This window comes from Macaca thibetana, chromosome 6, assembly GCF_024542745.1.
Source record: "Macaca thibetana thibetana isolate TM-01 chromosome 6, ASM2454274v1, whole genome shotgun sequence".
Classification (NCBI taxonomy): domain Eukaryota; kingdom Metazoa; phylum Chordata; class Mammalia; order Primates; family Cercopithecidae; genus Macaca; species Macaca thibetana.
The window spans coordinates 100,608,271-100,624,355 of record NC_065583.1 but is presented as its reverse complement, the minus strand read 5'-3'; positions in this window follow the sequence as shown (position 1 = coordinate 100,624,355).

The window sequence follows — 16,085 nt, the reverse complement described above, 5'->3', positions numbered from 1 at the left end:
CAGCCATCCCATTACTGGGTATATAGCCAAAGGATGATAAATCATGCTGCTATAAAGACACATGCACATGTATGTTTATTGCAGCACTATTCACAATAGCAAAGACTTGGAATCAACCCAAATGTCCATCAGTGACAGACTGGATTAAGAACATGTGGCACATATACACCATGGAATACTATGCAGCCATAAAAAAGGATGAGTTTGTGTCCTTTGTAGGGACATGGATGCAGCTGGAAACCATCATTCTTAGCAAACTATCACAAGAACAGAAAACCAAACACTGCATGTTCTCACTCATAGGTGGGAACTGAACAATGAGATCACTTGGACTCGGGAAGGGGAACATCACACACCGGGGCCTATCACGGGGAGGGGGGAGGGGGGAGGATTGCATTGGGAGTTATACCTGATGTAAATGACGAGTTGATGGGTGCTGACGAGTTTATGGGTGCGGCACAGCAACAGGGCACAAGTATACATATGTAACAAACCTGCACGTTATGCACATGTACCCTAGAACTTAAAGTATAATAATAATAAATAATTTTAAAAAAATAGTTTTTGTTTTTTATTTTTTCAGAGCCAGGCACAATGAATGACTCACACCATAATTCCAGCACTTTGGGAGCCTGAGGCAGGTGGACTGCTTGAGCCCAGGAGTTTGAGACAAACCTGGGCCACATGGTGGAACCCCATCTCTGCAAAAAAGTACAAGAGTTAGCCAGGTGTGGTGGAGGGCGCTTGAGCCCTGGAGGTTGAGGCTGCAGTGAGTCATGATGGCACTACTACACTCTAGCCTAGGTGACAGAGCAAGACCCTAAACAAAAAACAACAACAACAAAATTATTTTCTTGACCATCATAACAATTTAGAATGAAAAATGCTCGAGGGATAGTGTTACTATGTCATAAGCAAAATTATTAATATAGTCTATTCAATGACTGGAAATCCAAAACTTCCCAATGTCTCAACTGTGTCAGTCCTAATGACGAAAACTTCCCCTTTCTAAACACACGGAAGGCCCCTGCTGTGCAACCCTGCACAAGTATAGTTTTTTCTGAATCTTGATTACAAAGCGATTTCAATAATAATGTTTATTCTTTAAAAAAAGAGCATATTCCTCACCAGTAAGACAAGTGAATATGTTTTAAAAGTTCCTGTGATCTTTCAGTTTATTCCTGTAATAACTTGAATAACTACAGTAATGACACGGGAAATAAAAGCAGAAGATGGAGAGTTAAAATTCAACTCTTTAACCCCCAAATACGATATCATCAGAGTCAAGAGTGGAGCCCTGGGCATGTCTTGGGTGGAGAGGTGGGGCATGTCTTAGTCCATTCCTCCTCTGCTATCACAAAATACCTGAGACTGGGTAATTTTTAAACAATAGAAATTTATTTCTCACAGTTCTGGAGGCATGTAAGTCCAGTATCAAGGTGCCGGCAAATTTGGTGTCTGGTGAGGGCTACTCTCTGCTTTCAAGATGGTGCCTTGTTGCATCCTCTGGAAGGGAGGAATAATGTGTCCTCACCTGGGGCGAAGGGATGGAAGGACAAAAAAGGACCTAGTATGAATTCCATTTATGAGGGCGGAGCCCCCATGACCTAATCCTCTCCCCAAGGCCCTACCTTCTAATACCATCACCTTGGGGTTTAAGTTCTAACATCTGAATTTTAAAGGGACATTTACATTCAAACCAAACAGGTGATTTCCCATTTTTCCTCAGATGCTATTAAAAAATAAGGTTTAAAGTATCCCCAGGATATTTTGTTTTTCATAAAGGCAATCTATAATCCAGCTTCCTCATTCTCTTCCATAATTAAAGTGCTTGCCAATTTGTATTTGAGATTAAAATAACATAAACATAGATGTAGTGTGTGAGTGAAAACCTGCTAGGTTTACCCACGGCAGCTAATTTCATCATAAATAATGATCACAGTGGTAGATATCAGCATCTACAACATGAGAGTCACATAAATAAACTCATTGATAGTTAACTTCACACAACTCATGCAAACAAAAGCAAATAAAAGTAAATGAAAATGTATATGCAGTATGATATTAACACTCTCAGGCTTGACTCCTCTGAAGTTACTTCTCATAGCAGCCTGAGGCATACTGATTTCTGAGGCTTCCTTTCTAATTTCTGTGGTCCTCATTGCCTTCTTAATAAAACATCACAGAATTTCTAGACTAGGTCAAGACCTAGAGATTGGTGCTACATAGAGACCACATTCTATAAAATGAATGTGTATTTTTATTCTGGCACTAAAGGAGAGCAGAACTGTAATTTGAATGAAATATGATTATTGAATTCTACAAGAGAAAATGAAACATACTCCAGGTGCCAACTGCCAGGCAGTGTTTCTGGCTCCAAAGGACAGCCTAAGGCAATGCCAGATGGTCCATTTCAGGAAATTGAGCTTGTCCCCAGTATAGGAAATCTGAATGACTATCCCACAGGAAATGCTTTATTGTACATTACCATTAACTTGTTGAGAAATAAAAGAATGAGGGTGGAAATAGCTGAACATTGATCAAAGAAATTAGCTTGTTAATAAATGATTGAGACAGGCCGGGATCGACGGCTCACGCCTGTAATCCCAGCACTTTGGGAGGCCAAGGCAGGCAGATCACAAGGTCAGGAGTTCGAGACCAGCCTGGCCAACATGGTGAAACCCTGTCTCTACTAAAGATATAAAATTAGCCGGGCGTGGTGGTGCCTGGGCCACAGGGTGAGACTCTGTTTCCAAAAAAAAAAAAAGAAATTGAGATTCTTGCTGAATTTCTTGGCATTTTGGCTAAGATCAGGGATTGTGAATATAATAATGATACCTCACTAATGAAAAAATACTACGTATCCAGCAATGTATGAAAAATCTATATGCGTTAATCCTTTCAACAACGTCAAAAGGTTGGTGTCATTATTACTATCATCATCGTCATCGTCGTCATCATCATCATCCCTACTTACAGACATGGAAATCAATAGACACATTTCATTGGATTTTGAGGGGCCAGCTCATAGAGTTGCCTAAGGTTTTTTGATGAATGGCAGAGCCAGGATTTGAATCCTGTCTGTTTGATTTTAGTGTCTGAGATTGATAATAAGCATGTTAATACCATGTCTACCCCTAGCATTTATGTAAAACAATACTGCTTCAGATATGCTGTCTTTTAAGTGTTAGGCAGCTCCACTGTGGCTTGACTTTGCTCAGACATTTGCTGGGGAGCTTCTCTGTTTTGCTTTTTGCTTCCCAAGCCCTTACTGAAGTGTCTTATACAGGCTTGTCTTGCAAAGGTGCGTCTCTACATTAATTCTGCCCCCACATCACCGTCAAAGTTCTATGCATCACTTTCCTGAATAACATATCAGGAATGCTATCTTTGGGGCCCCCATTCAAATGAACAAGGATGAGGTTAGCAGTTTTAATTATCTAGCTGGCTGTGAGGCAGTTAATTTGGGGCCTAATTTACTATATGACGAACTTTGCAAAATTGGTATTTATCTTTATTCCTTTAAAACCTTTTCTTTTCCCCACCAGATGGGGTCTCACTGTGTTGCCCAGGCTGGAGTGCAGTGACTATTCATAGGCATGATCTTTGCATGCTATAGACCTGAACTCCTGGGCTCAAGAGATCCTCCCGCCTCAGGCTCCTAAGGATGGGACTACAGGTGCACAGCACCGTGTTCGGCTAAGACCTATTTTAATAAGCCTGGAGACCCTAGAGATGAGCTCAAATATCCATAGAGTGTTGAGTTGAGAGAGAGTGCTGTGGTCAGGGCCAGGGGAGGTTCTGCTCAGATCCTCTATCCTCAGAACATTCCTTTGCCTAGTTATTGGCACATTCCCTTGGATACTGAGAATGCACTTCATTCCCACCACACTGGCTGTAACACTTAAGCTCAGGCTTGGAAACTGACGCATCTAGAAGACAGTCATATTCAGGCTTTGGGAGAAGTAAAATACAGCCACACTGTAGCTAACTTTCTGTGAACTGTTACTGCAATGACTAGGCACTATCATGGATCATACAGCTGACCGTGAGTTTCCTAAAATCTTTACAACCTCTTTATCACAAATAGTACCCCAACCCAAAACGAGAAAATGATGTGCAATTCAATATCATTATATAAGAACTTTTTACAAAGGCCAAAAAGTCATAAATTCCTACTTGAATAAAAAGACATATCTCAAAGATTTTATGTCCCCTGTCCTCTGGCCCTCCATCTGCCAGCTAACCTGACATTCCAGAACTCACTCTAGTTTGGAATCTTCAGTTCAAATGACATATATTCTATTCTCTGCTAACAATAGAATTATGTCCATCAATCATTTTTTTAAAAATGGCTTAAATGGTGGCATTTCTCCTCTGCAAAAAAAAAAAAAAAAAAAAAAAAAAAAAAAAAAAAACCTTTTAATTTTTATGCTGCTATAGATGGGCCATGGCTAAGCTTAGTGAAAATTAAAAACCTAAAGTAGGCCAGGTGTGGTGGCTCACACCTATAATCCCAGCACTTTGGGAGGTCGAGACAGGTGGATCACCTGAGGTCAGAAGTTGGAGACAAGCCTGGCCAACATGGCAAAATTCTGTCTCTAGTAAAAAATACAAAAATTAGCCAGGCGTGGTGGCGGATGCTTGTAATCCCAGCTACTCAGGAGGCTGGGGCAGGAGTATCACTTGAACCCGGGAGGCGGCAGTTGCAGTGAGCCAAGATCGCACTACTGCACTCCAGCCTGGGCAACAAGAGCGAAACTCCGTCTCGAAAACAAACACACACACCTAAAGTAAGCCAAACCCTGCAAATTATAATATTGTTTGAGCAGTTGGGTTTCCACATAAATTCAGAGAGGTGATAGGCAGGGTCAGATTTATAATATTGCTTAATATAGGGCCTGGAAATGTAAGAACATGGACTCATTCAAGCCATATTTCCTCTCCCATCAACCTTCCTCTAGCAAAGTTCCTTTTCTCCCATGTCCAAAGTCAGGCTCCTTATCTTCGTTAGGGTCTGAGACCTACAGTTCCTGGTAAATTTTAAAAAGCACTCTAGAGTTAAAAAGAAGAACAAAAATATTAACTATTGCTAACATGCATGGTGTGCTTAGTATGCTGGGCTAAGCATATGTAAGTGATTATTAACCATCCTTTCAGAAAAGTGCAATATTCTTGAACAGTTGAGTAACTTCCTTAAACCACAACTTGCAAGTGGTAGCAGTGGGATTTGAACTCCAAGCTTGGAACAAACATGAGCCTCCTGCCTGAATCCATGTGTCTAAGAGATACAAGACTGTCTCCCTGGACCAGGCCCTGTGCAACACCCTGCAGGGAAAAATAGATCGGTAGGCTATGATCACTCTTCCAAAAGTCCACAGTCTGACTGGTGAGATAAAACATAAATACACAGGCCGGGCGCGGTGGCTCAAGCCTGTAATCCCAGCACTTTGGGAGGCCGAGGCGGGCGGATCACAAGGTCAGGAGATCGAGACCACAGTGAAACCCCGTCTCTACTAAAAATACAAAAAATTAGCCGGGCGCGGTGGCGGGCGCCTGTAGTCCTAGCTACTCAGGAGGCTGAGGCAGGAGAATGGCCTGAACCCAGGGCGGAGCTTGCAGTGAGCCGAGATCGCGCCACTGCACTCCAGCCTGGGCAACAGCGTGAGACTCCGTCTCAAAAAAAAAAAAAAAAAAAAAAAAAAAAAAAAAAAAAAAACATAAATACACAAAAGTTAATCAAATAAAGTTAAGTAGTATTTCAAGAACTGTCACTTGGAATACAAAGCGGGTTGTCAAGTACAGCTGACCTCTCCTAACTGCAGTAGGAGTTGGAGGTGGGGAATTTTCTCAGCTTCAGGGGCTTTTCAGGTGAGAGCAGAGCCTACACCAGGAGTCAGGACAGGCAAGTGCTAGCCAGGCTGGAACACAGGGGTTGAGGCTGGACTGTAAACTCTTGCATAGCAGTTTAAAGTTTACTGTCCTTCATGTGAGGCGCAGTGGCTTATGTCTGTAATCCCAGCACTTTGGGAAGCCAAGGCAGCCGGATCACCTGAAGTCAGGAGTTTGAGACCAGCCTGACCAACATGGCGATACCCCGTCTCTACTAAAAGTACAAAAATTAGCCGGGTGTGGTGGCAAGCGCCTGTAATTGCAGCTACTCAGGAGGCTGAGGCAGGAGAAGCTTGAACCCAGGAGGCGGAGGTTGTGGTGAGCCGAGATCGCGCCACTGCACTCCTGGGCAATAAGAGCAAGAGTCCATCTCAAAAAAATAATAATAATAAAATAAGTTTATTGTCCTTCAGCATCCTTCAGGATGACTGAAGGTTTTGACCAGGGGATGGATATGAACAAAATGATCCATTTGCTCAGTCACTTAACAGAGAGGATGACAACATGGCAGTTGGTTATATTTATCATTTATGTAGCTTCCCAGAACATATTTTTCAGTACACTCTTTAATTAAAATATAACACGCCTACAGAAAAGTACACACATCATAAGCACATAGCTCATTGAATTTATATACAGTGAAAACAACTGTGAACCAGGACCCAGATCACTATCTAGAAAACTGTGAACACCCTAGAAGACTCTCTACTACACCCTTGCAGATAGTAATTCCACAAGGCTAACTGCTATTTTGAATTCTGTCACCATATATTAGTTTTGCCTACTCTTTAATCTTTTTTAAATGAAAGCATATACTGCAGATACTTTGGTGCTGGGCCTTTTTTCTCAGCTTAATGTTTGTGAGATCCATCCATCCTGTTTCCTGTAGTTGGACTTCATTCATTTCATTGCTGAATGTTATTCCATTGTGTTAAAATATGCCAGAATTGATTGATATATCTGTTCTAATGTTGATGGGCATTTGCGTAGTTTCCAATTTGCAGATAGCATGAATAATGCTGGTATGAACACTTCTGTGCCCAGTAGGTTTTGTAAATCCTTCCACATTGAGTCCCAGGTTATGAGTACTTCCTTCCTAAAGTAAAAACCAGAACTCAGTAACCTGCTTCCTCAGCAACACTGGCATCTGTCCTAGACTCTGCTTTTAAACATACCTGCTCATGACTTCAATTTGTGGGGAAAAGCATGAGGAAGCAGCTGGAAAGAGTGGTGGAGAGTGGCCAAGACACACTGAGCTTCCAGGAGCAGAGAACCGCAGTGGTGTCCCATGGATACCAGTGCCAGAAGCAAGAGCACCTCTAGGAGGTAGTCCTGGGAAGTTGCAGAGTATTGTCAAAGACAGGCATGTAAACAGGTAATTCCGAAATAGTGAGATGAATGCTAACCTAGAGATAATGCAATTGTAGCACTGGAGAGAACACTAAATTCAGCCGGGGAGCTCAGGAAAGCCTCTCTGGAGGAGATGACCAAGCTGAGTCGAGCAGGGTAAGCATGCATTTGCCAAGTGAAGGCAGAAGGCTATTCTGCCAAAATAGCTGTGGGTGGCTAACACCTGTAATCTGAGCACTTTGGGAGGCCGAGGTGGGCAGATCAGCTGAGGTCAGAAGTTCAAGACCAGCCTGGTCAACATGGTGAAACCCTGTCTCTACTAATAATACAAAAATTAGCCAAGCGTTGTGGTGCGTGCCTATTGGGAGGCTGAGGCAGGAGAATTGCTTGAACCCAGGAGGTGGAAGTTGCAGTGAGCCAAGATTATGCCACTGCACTCCAGCCTGGGCAACAGAGCGAGACTCTGTCTCAAAAAACAAACAAACAAAAAGTCTATTCTTACAGAAATAACAATATAAATAACTAACTAGGGGCATAAAACATTCATTTATTCAATAAACGATTTGGACCGCAGTAAAAGCTGAGATCGAGCAGAACTCTAGGGTTTCTGAAGCTCAGTATTTGAAGTATCCAGTGGTAGCAGGTAAGATAGATCTGGAAGCTAGCTCAGATCACAGAGGGCCCCTGGGCCCGGCAAAGAACCTCCAGCTTTCTTTAGCGAGAGATGGCATTTGAACCAGAGAATCTGGTGTAGATGAGTGCTGAAGAATTACATTTAAATCAGTTTTGCCCAGTCTTTCCATTTCTCAGTCTTACTGTAGCTCAGAAACACTCACAAATTGCGAACTAAGATTTGACACATAGTTCTTTTCCTTAATCACCCAACTCAGTTGTCGTGTTGTTCTGGTAACCCTAGGTAAAACTTTTGACATTTTGTCTTGCCTTGTATTATAAACATGTTTTGTTTGTTTGTTTGTTAAGATAGGTTTCACTATGCTGCCCAGGTTGGTCTCAAACTCCTGGCCTCAAGCAATCCTCCCACCTCAGCCTCCCTAGTCCTGGAATTGTAGGTGTGAGCCACTGCACCCAGCCATTATAAACGGTTGTGTATGTTTGTGTCCTCTACTATAAAATGGTGAATGACTGGGTGCGGTGGCTCATACCTGTAATCCCAGCACTTTGGGAGGCCGAGGCAGGCAGATTACTTAAAGTCAGGAGCTTGAGACCAGCCTGGCCAACGTGGTGAAACCCCATCTCTACTAAAAATACAAAAATTATCCAGGCATGGTGGCGTGCACCTGTAATCCCAGCTACTTGGGAGGCTGAGGCAGGAGAATCGCTTGAACCTGGGAGGCTGCAATGAGCTGAGATTGTGCCATTGCACTCCAGCCTGGCTGACAGAGTGAGACTCCATCTCAAAAATAAATAAATAAAAATAAATAAAATAAAATGGGGAACTCTCAGAGGCTCTTGAATCTTACCTACCATTTTTTCTACCATCACCACCATAATTGGTAGGAATTCAATGAATTGACCTGTTAATGGTCTGGATCACAGAGACCATAAACTTATTTATAGTTTGGGAAAACAGAGTTGGGAGCGTAAGGTTGTATTTTGAAGTTTGGGCTGGAACACTCCAGTGCTCAGAGCATGCTGCTGGCAAGGCAGTCAGCCCTTGAATAAGTTGTGAAGCAGTGAAATAGCTGTGTGTGGTGTCTGCCAGTCTTGGGCTTGCTTGCTCTCAGATCCACTTTTTGCCAACCCCCATTCTGCATCTGTCTCCCCGGCTCTGCCTGGGTCCAGCCAACGAGAAGCATGGTTGAGTTTGCAAGACAGGAGAGTGAAGCCATTTCTTTCCCTCTCTTCCCCCATCTCAGCTTTGGCTGATGTCCCTAGCTGTGACCCAGTCTCCTCTGTGGCTTCAGCTCCTGCCAGACAAGCCCACCACAATTCCAGCTTCTGTCAGGGGCTCCAGGTGCCCAGGTGTTCACCCTTTGTCTCTCCGGCCTAAAAGCTGTACAGCTTCCTGTAGTTCCTAATTTCTGAGTTTCCACCTCAAATTCTGTTTGGTTCCTTTGATCTTCCATTCCTGAATTAAGTTCTCTCTGTTTAAAATTCTTAGTTTTTCTAGACTGGACCCTGAATGATACAATATATCACAATCAATATCTTCTCTCCCAAGTCTTTCAACTATACATTTTGCCCTTAATTTAATATCATGCTGCACCTCTTTCCCTTCCCTCTCTATAATTTTCCCTCTTTTAGATCCAGAGCTTTCACGCTGCTTATTTCTCTTGTTAGGAGGCACATGAGCTGATAATCCCATTCAGACAAAGATGCAAATGCATATATCCCTATGGGGGGTATATGCATTTGGAAAAAAATGTCCAGGGACACAGTAATAAAAAAAAGTGGTGACTCACAGACGGGGGAATTTCTCTTTCCTAATGTCCTTCAGAGGCCTACGCCACCTGCATGCTGACACTTCTAGACTCGTGTGAATCCATGAGCATCGCTCTGCGCCCCAACCCCAGCATTCTCTGCTCCAGGTTCCTGTCCATGGCCCCACGTGGGACTTGATGGGGGAATGTGGATGGGGCACCAAGTCTGTTGCCAGGACTGGAAAATCAGCTCAGAGTGTGTGTTTTGCTAGTTGTGGGTGAATAACTTTTTTCAAGTATAAAGTGTACGCACATTGTTATTCTTTATATATTTCTTTACAATTTGAACCAAATCCTGCACAAAAAGGAATAGTCCTCATTTTAAAAGTATGCTTCCCATACTAAGACTAACGGTTACAAAATTTCATTTTATTTGCCTCAGGCAAACATATGCTACTCTATGTGTGTATTTGATTCTGACACATTTACTGCCTCAGAACAGGAACATTTTACCATTTAAAATAAACCATGGAAATTTAGATTTGGACTGGAATAAAGATTTGATAATGAGCATGGCAAATCTTAGGTCATCTGGGAAATTGCCACTTCCATGCTCAAGTACTCAGATGGACTTACACCTTGAATGTGCTCAAATATAAAGTTCAAAGACAGCTTTTGGAACCAAAGAAGTTATACAGTGACACCCAGGGTGATATGGTTTGGCTCTGTGTCCCCACCCAAATCTCATCTTGAATTGTAATCCCCATATGTCAGGGGAATGATCTGGTGGGAGGTGATTGGATCATGGTGATGGTTTCCCCCATGCTGTCATGATAGTGACAGAGATCTCATGACAGTTGATGGTTTCAAGTGTGGCGCTTCCTTGCTCTTTTGCTCTCTCTCTTTTTCCTGGTGCATTATGAAGAAGGTTCCTGCTTCCCATTTGTCTTCTGCCATGATTGTAAGTTTCCTGAGGCCTCCCCAGCCATGCAGAACTGTGAGTCAATTAAACCTCTTTTGTTTATAAATTACCTAGTCTCAGGTAGTATCTTTATAGCAGTGTGAAAATGGACTAATACACAGGGTTAGGGAGACTAAACATCCCATTTGCTGGGAAATGGGGGGTGGAGGAGTGGGGTGTGAGAGAGTTTGCAGGATACAGGACTTTTAATACTGAAACCAGGAAAGTCCTGGGCCACCTGGAATAAGGTGGTTACCTTCTGAAGACCAGCTGGCAGCGGTAAGGCTCTGAATTTCACAGCCAGTGTGCTGTGGTTGGCCAGGTTGCCAACTAGAAGGAAAGCAGCTCTCTGATTGGCCATCCTTGGCTATGTAGGGTTAGTCTTTTAGCCCATAGAGCTAAAAGGTGAAATAGTCCAATAGAAGAGATAAATGAGGACAAATAGGTAAGGGGAGGAGAGAGGGTGTGCGTGAGAGGAGCAGTGGTCACCAGGCAGCCTGCAATGGATGCTGGAAGAGGAAGAGAGGAAATGAAGAGGAAGTAGACCAGCAGTTCCACTATCCACAGCCAGATGACATGGATGGCTTTGCACAGCTCAGCAGCACATGCCTCAAAGGCCTAGAGCAGTGGTTCTTAATCCTACTTGGCCATTAGAATTACTTGAAAACCTGAAAATGCAGGTGTCTGGGCTATCCACCAGGCCAATTTGAAGTAGAGCTTCTGGGGGTGGGCCCAGCCATTGGTCAAAAAAAAAAAAAAAAAAAAAAAAAAACCCAAGCTGGGCACGATGGCTCACACCTGTAATCTCAACACTTTGGGAGGCCAAGGCGGGTGGATCACCTGAGGTCAGGAGTTCAAGACCAGCCTGAGCAACATGGTGAAACCCGGTCTCTACAAAAATACAAAAAATTAGCTGGGTATGGTGGCTGGTGCCTGTAATCCCAGCTACTTGGGAGGCGGAGGCTGGAGAATTATTTGAAACTGGGGGGCGGAGCTTGCTGCGAGCTGAGATCCAAGATTGCACCATTGCACTCCAGCCTGGGCAACAGAGCAAGACTCAGTCAAACAAACAAACAAACACTTCCCAGGTGTTCCTAATATGCAACTAAGGTTGAAAACCATTGTCTTTGCACATCTGTGTGTGTGTTGTGAATTGAGAGAAGCATTTTGGGTGCTTTTGTTTTTTATTTCATTATTTTTAAAATAGAGATAAGGTCTTGCTATGCTGCCCAGGCTGGCCTAGAACTCCTGGCCTCAAGTGATCCTCCTGCCTTGGCCTCCCATTATGCTAGGATTACAGGAATGAGCCACTGCACTTGGCCCCAGCAGGGAGGTATTCTGATCTTCACCTAAAGGATATCCATGTGTACTCCCAGTGGTATCTGGACCAGGATACTTAATTGTGTGTATGTGTATAACAATATGTATAGGAACCATTATCCAGGGATGGTAAATAAGGAAACACATCTATTAATAGCTAGACTAATTACCACACTTCCATATCCCATCCAGTTGAGTCTAGGAACTTGGCCATCTCAAAGGTTTCCATGTTACTGCTAAATGGCCCCTGGGGTGCTTCCTTATGAGGGCTCATTAAAATGTCTGCACAGGGTCTCCAGCTTCAGCCTCCTCATTGAGTTTCCTGCCCCAGGGGCCTTCCTCTGTTATCCCCTTGCAGCTGAAATTACCTGCATGCAATCCTCCTTCAGGGCCAGTGGGAATGGAGACTGGCAAGGAAAGCACCGCTGACTTTACCAGGGAATGAGTTCTTCCTTTAATTTTCCTCAGAACCATAGAGAACTGAGAGTTTAGGTAGAACAGAGAATGCAGGTGTTAAACATGGAGACTAACTCAGGAGTTTCCTGCTATTGTAAAATGCTTCTCTCTCCCTTCAATCCAATACTTTTATCTCTAGTGCTTTTTATCTTTTTTTTTTTTTTTTTTTTTTTTTTTTTTGAGATGGAGTCTTTCTCTGTCACCCAGGCTGGAGTGCAGTGGCGTGATCTCTGCTCACTGCAACCTCCGCCTCCTGGGTTCAAGCGATTCTCCTGCCTCAGCCTCTCGAGTGGCTGGGATTATAGGTGCCTGCCACCATACCTGGCGAATTTTTGTATTTTGTGTAGAGATGGGGTTTCACCATGTTGGCCAGGCTGGTCTCAAGCTCCTGACCTCAGGTGATCCACTCACCTCGGCCTCCCAAACTGCTGGAATTACAGGAGTAAGCCACCATGCCGTCCTCTCGCTAGTGTTTTTTTTTTTTTTTTTTTTTTTTTTTTTTTTTGAGACAGAATCTTGCTCTGTGCCCAGGCTGGAGTGCAATGCCGTGATCTCAGCTCACTGCAACTTCTGCCTCCCAGGTTCTAGTGATTCTCCTGCCTCAGCCTCCTGAGTAGCTGGGATTACAGGTGTGTGCCACCACATCCAGCTAATTTTTGTATTTTTTTTTTTTTGACGGAGTCTCACCCTGTTACCCAGACTGGAGTGCAATGGCATGATCTTGGCTCACTGCAACCTCCGCTTCCCAGGTTCAAGCGATTCTCCTGCCCCAACCTCCCGAGTATCTGGGGTTACAGGCACCTGCCACCATGCCCGGCTAATTTTTTTTGTATCTTTTGGTAAAGACGGGGTTTCACCATGTTGGTCAGGCTGGTCTCGAACTCCTGACCTTGTGATCTGGCCACCTCAGCCTCCCAAAGTGCTGGGATTACAGGCATAAGCCTCCACACCTGGCCTCTAGTTCTTATTTCTTGCTTTGGAATCAACTTCCTTCAGGATGACTTTATGAAAGGAAGATTCACGTTCATTAGGAGAAAACACACGCCCTAGTCCTGGGGCTTGCTTTAAGGCTCCAGTGGGATTTCATAGTCCAACATGAGCCCTCTGTGCTCTTCAGTGTTTAGAAGACATTTCTGGTAGGTAAGACATCAAAAGGACAGTTCATGGTGAGTGCCTGCCAAGCTTAGTGCAGCTCCTTTCCAGTCTCCCCTACATGTGGGTTAAGGTAAATGTTGTTTACTCTGTAGATATCCTAGCAACATTAACTCTTCATCTTCTATGAGTAACTGTCAAATAACTTCTCAAGAACAAAGACAGGCTGGGCATGGTGGCTCATGCCTGTAATCCTAACACTTTGGGAGGCTGAGGTGGGAGGATCGTTTGAGGCAGGAGTTTAAGAACAGCCTGGGCAGCATAGCGAGACTCTATCTCCCCACCCGCCACCAAAAAAAAAAAAAAAAAAGCCAGGTGTGGGGGCACACCTGTAGTCCAAGCTACTCCGGAGGCTGAGATGAAAGGATTCCTTGAGCCCAGGAGACTGAGACTGTAATGAGCCATGATTGTACCACTGCGTTCCAGCTTAGGTGATAGAGTAAAACCCTGTCTCTGAAAGCAAAACAAAATAAAACAGAAAAACAAGGACATAACTTCTACTTCTCGCCTCAGCCGAATAGAAACCAGACAAAATACGCGAAGCAAGAGTTTCCAGACATGGGACCATAGGCAATAAAGGACCATGATCCTTGAGTGAAGGAAGCAGATGAGATGAGCCCTCCAAGTGCCCCGGTTCAAGGCTGGGCAGAGTAGCCAGGCTGTAGCACTGGGCAGGAGAATCAAAGAGGCGCTGATGGCCTCTCTGGGTTGAAGAGGCAAAGAGTTTGGGGAGGCCAGAGGCTAGAACACACAGGACAGATTGCTGGAAAGGAGACGGTTGAATAAAGAGAATGCTCTGAATCTGCAAGAGGTTCTCCCACAGTCTAGCTGAGTCTTCATCAGCTAATGCAAGTGAGAAAATTGCTATGGCCAGAAAAAGAACCTCCAGAAAGAAGCAGAGGGAACGATATTCAGCGCTTACGCCAGCTCTTAGTAGTTAGAAGGGAAAGGTCTCCTAGCACGTGGACTATGAAGTAGAGCCTTGAGATGGGTGGGCCGAACCAACCCAGACTGTTCTGAACTCACCTGGGAAAGCTGAAAAACAAGCCTCAAATGGACCAAGCCATTTCCAACTTGCTTAGCTGAGTCTCAGAACAACGTTGAAAATATTTAAAGGACTGTATTATGACAAACAAACAACAACAGAACCCAAAAGGTAAAGTTCACAATGTCTGTCATCTAACCAAAAATGGCAAAGACGCGGAAAATGTGGCTTATGGCCAGGAGGAAATGCAACCAATAAGAGCAGACCCAGGAATTACAAAAATGACTAAATTAGTAGACAGAGCCATTAAAATGGCCTTTCTAAGTATCCCCTATATGCTGTAGAAGGGAGAGGAAAGCATGAGCATGATGAAGAGGGAAATGGAAGAAAAAAACTCAAATCAAAATTTCGGTGATGAAAGAATAATGTTTGAGATGAAAAATACACTGAATGGGGATTAGCAGCAGGTAATACATCATAATGAAATAGTTGATCCCCAAGAATGCAAGGTTTAACACTGAAAAATCAATTATTACTTTACCACACTAAAAAAAAAAAAGGAAAACCATATTAACATCAAAAAATCTCCTGTCAAAATTAAACATCCAATCATGATCAAAACCCCCCCGAAAACCAGGAATAGTAGGGGCTTTTTCAATGTGATTAAGGGCATCTATGAAAAACATCCAGCTAACATCATAATCATGAAAAGACTGAATTCTTTTCTACTAAGATTAGAAACGAGCAGGATATGCACACTCACTACTTCTATTAACATTTTGTTTTCTTCTGGATGTCCTAGCTGTAGCAAAAGGCAAGAAATAGAAATAAAAGGTATACTGATATAAAAGGAAGAAATAAAACTATCTTTATTGGCAAACAACATGATTGCCTGTGTAGAAAATCTTAACTAATTTACAAAAAAGTTATAAGAATTTATAAAAGTGAATTTAGCAAGGTTGTATAGTACAAGACCAATATATAAAAATCAATGTTATTTCTAAATATTATCAATGAACAACCATGACATGACTTAAAACATACCATTTACTGTTGCATCAAAAAATATGAACTACGTCGAGATAAGACTAGTGAAAGTCGTGCAAGATATGTACACTGAAAACACAAAATACAGCTGAGAGAACTTAAAGAAAACCTAAACAAATGAAGAGATAAGCCATGCTTATGGATCAGAGGATTCAATATCATTAAAGTGTCAGTTCTTCTAAAATTGACCGATGGTTCAACCCAATCCTAATTTAAACCCCAGCAAAATTTTTAATTCTTATTTTATTTATTCATTTATAATTTATTTATTTATTTAGAGACTAGGTCTATGTTAGCCAGGCCGGTCTTGAACTGCTAGCCTCAAGCATTCCTCCTGCCCCAGCCTCCTGAGTAGCTGGGACTACAGGTGCTTGCCAGTGTGTCTAGCTAAGATTTTTTGTTGTTGCTGTTAGAAATTTACAAACTGAAACTAAAATGCATATGAAAATACAAAAGACTTAGTATAGCCAAAATAATTTTGAAAATGAGCTAAGCTGAAAGTCTTAAGCAACTTGATTTTAAGGGTTTTCAGAAAGTTAAT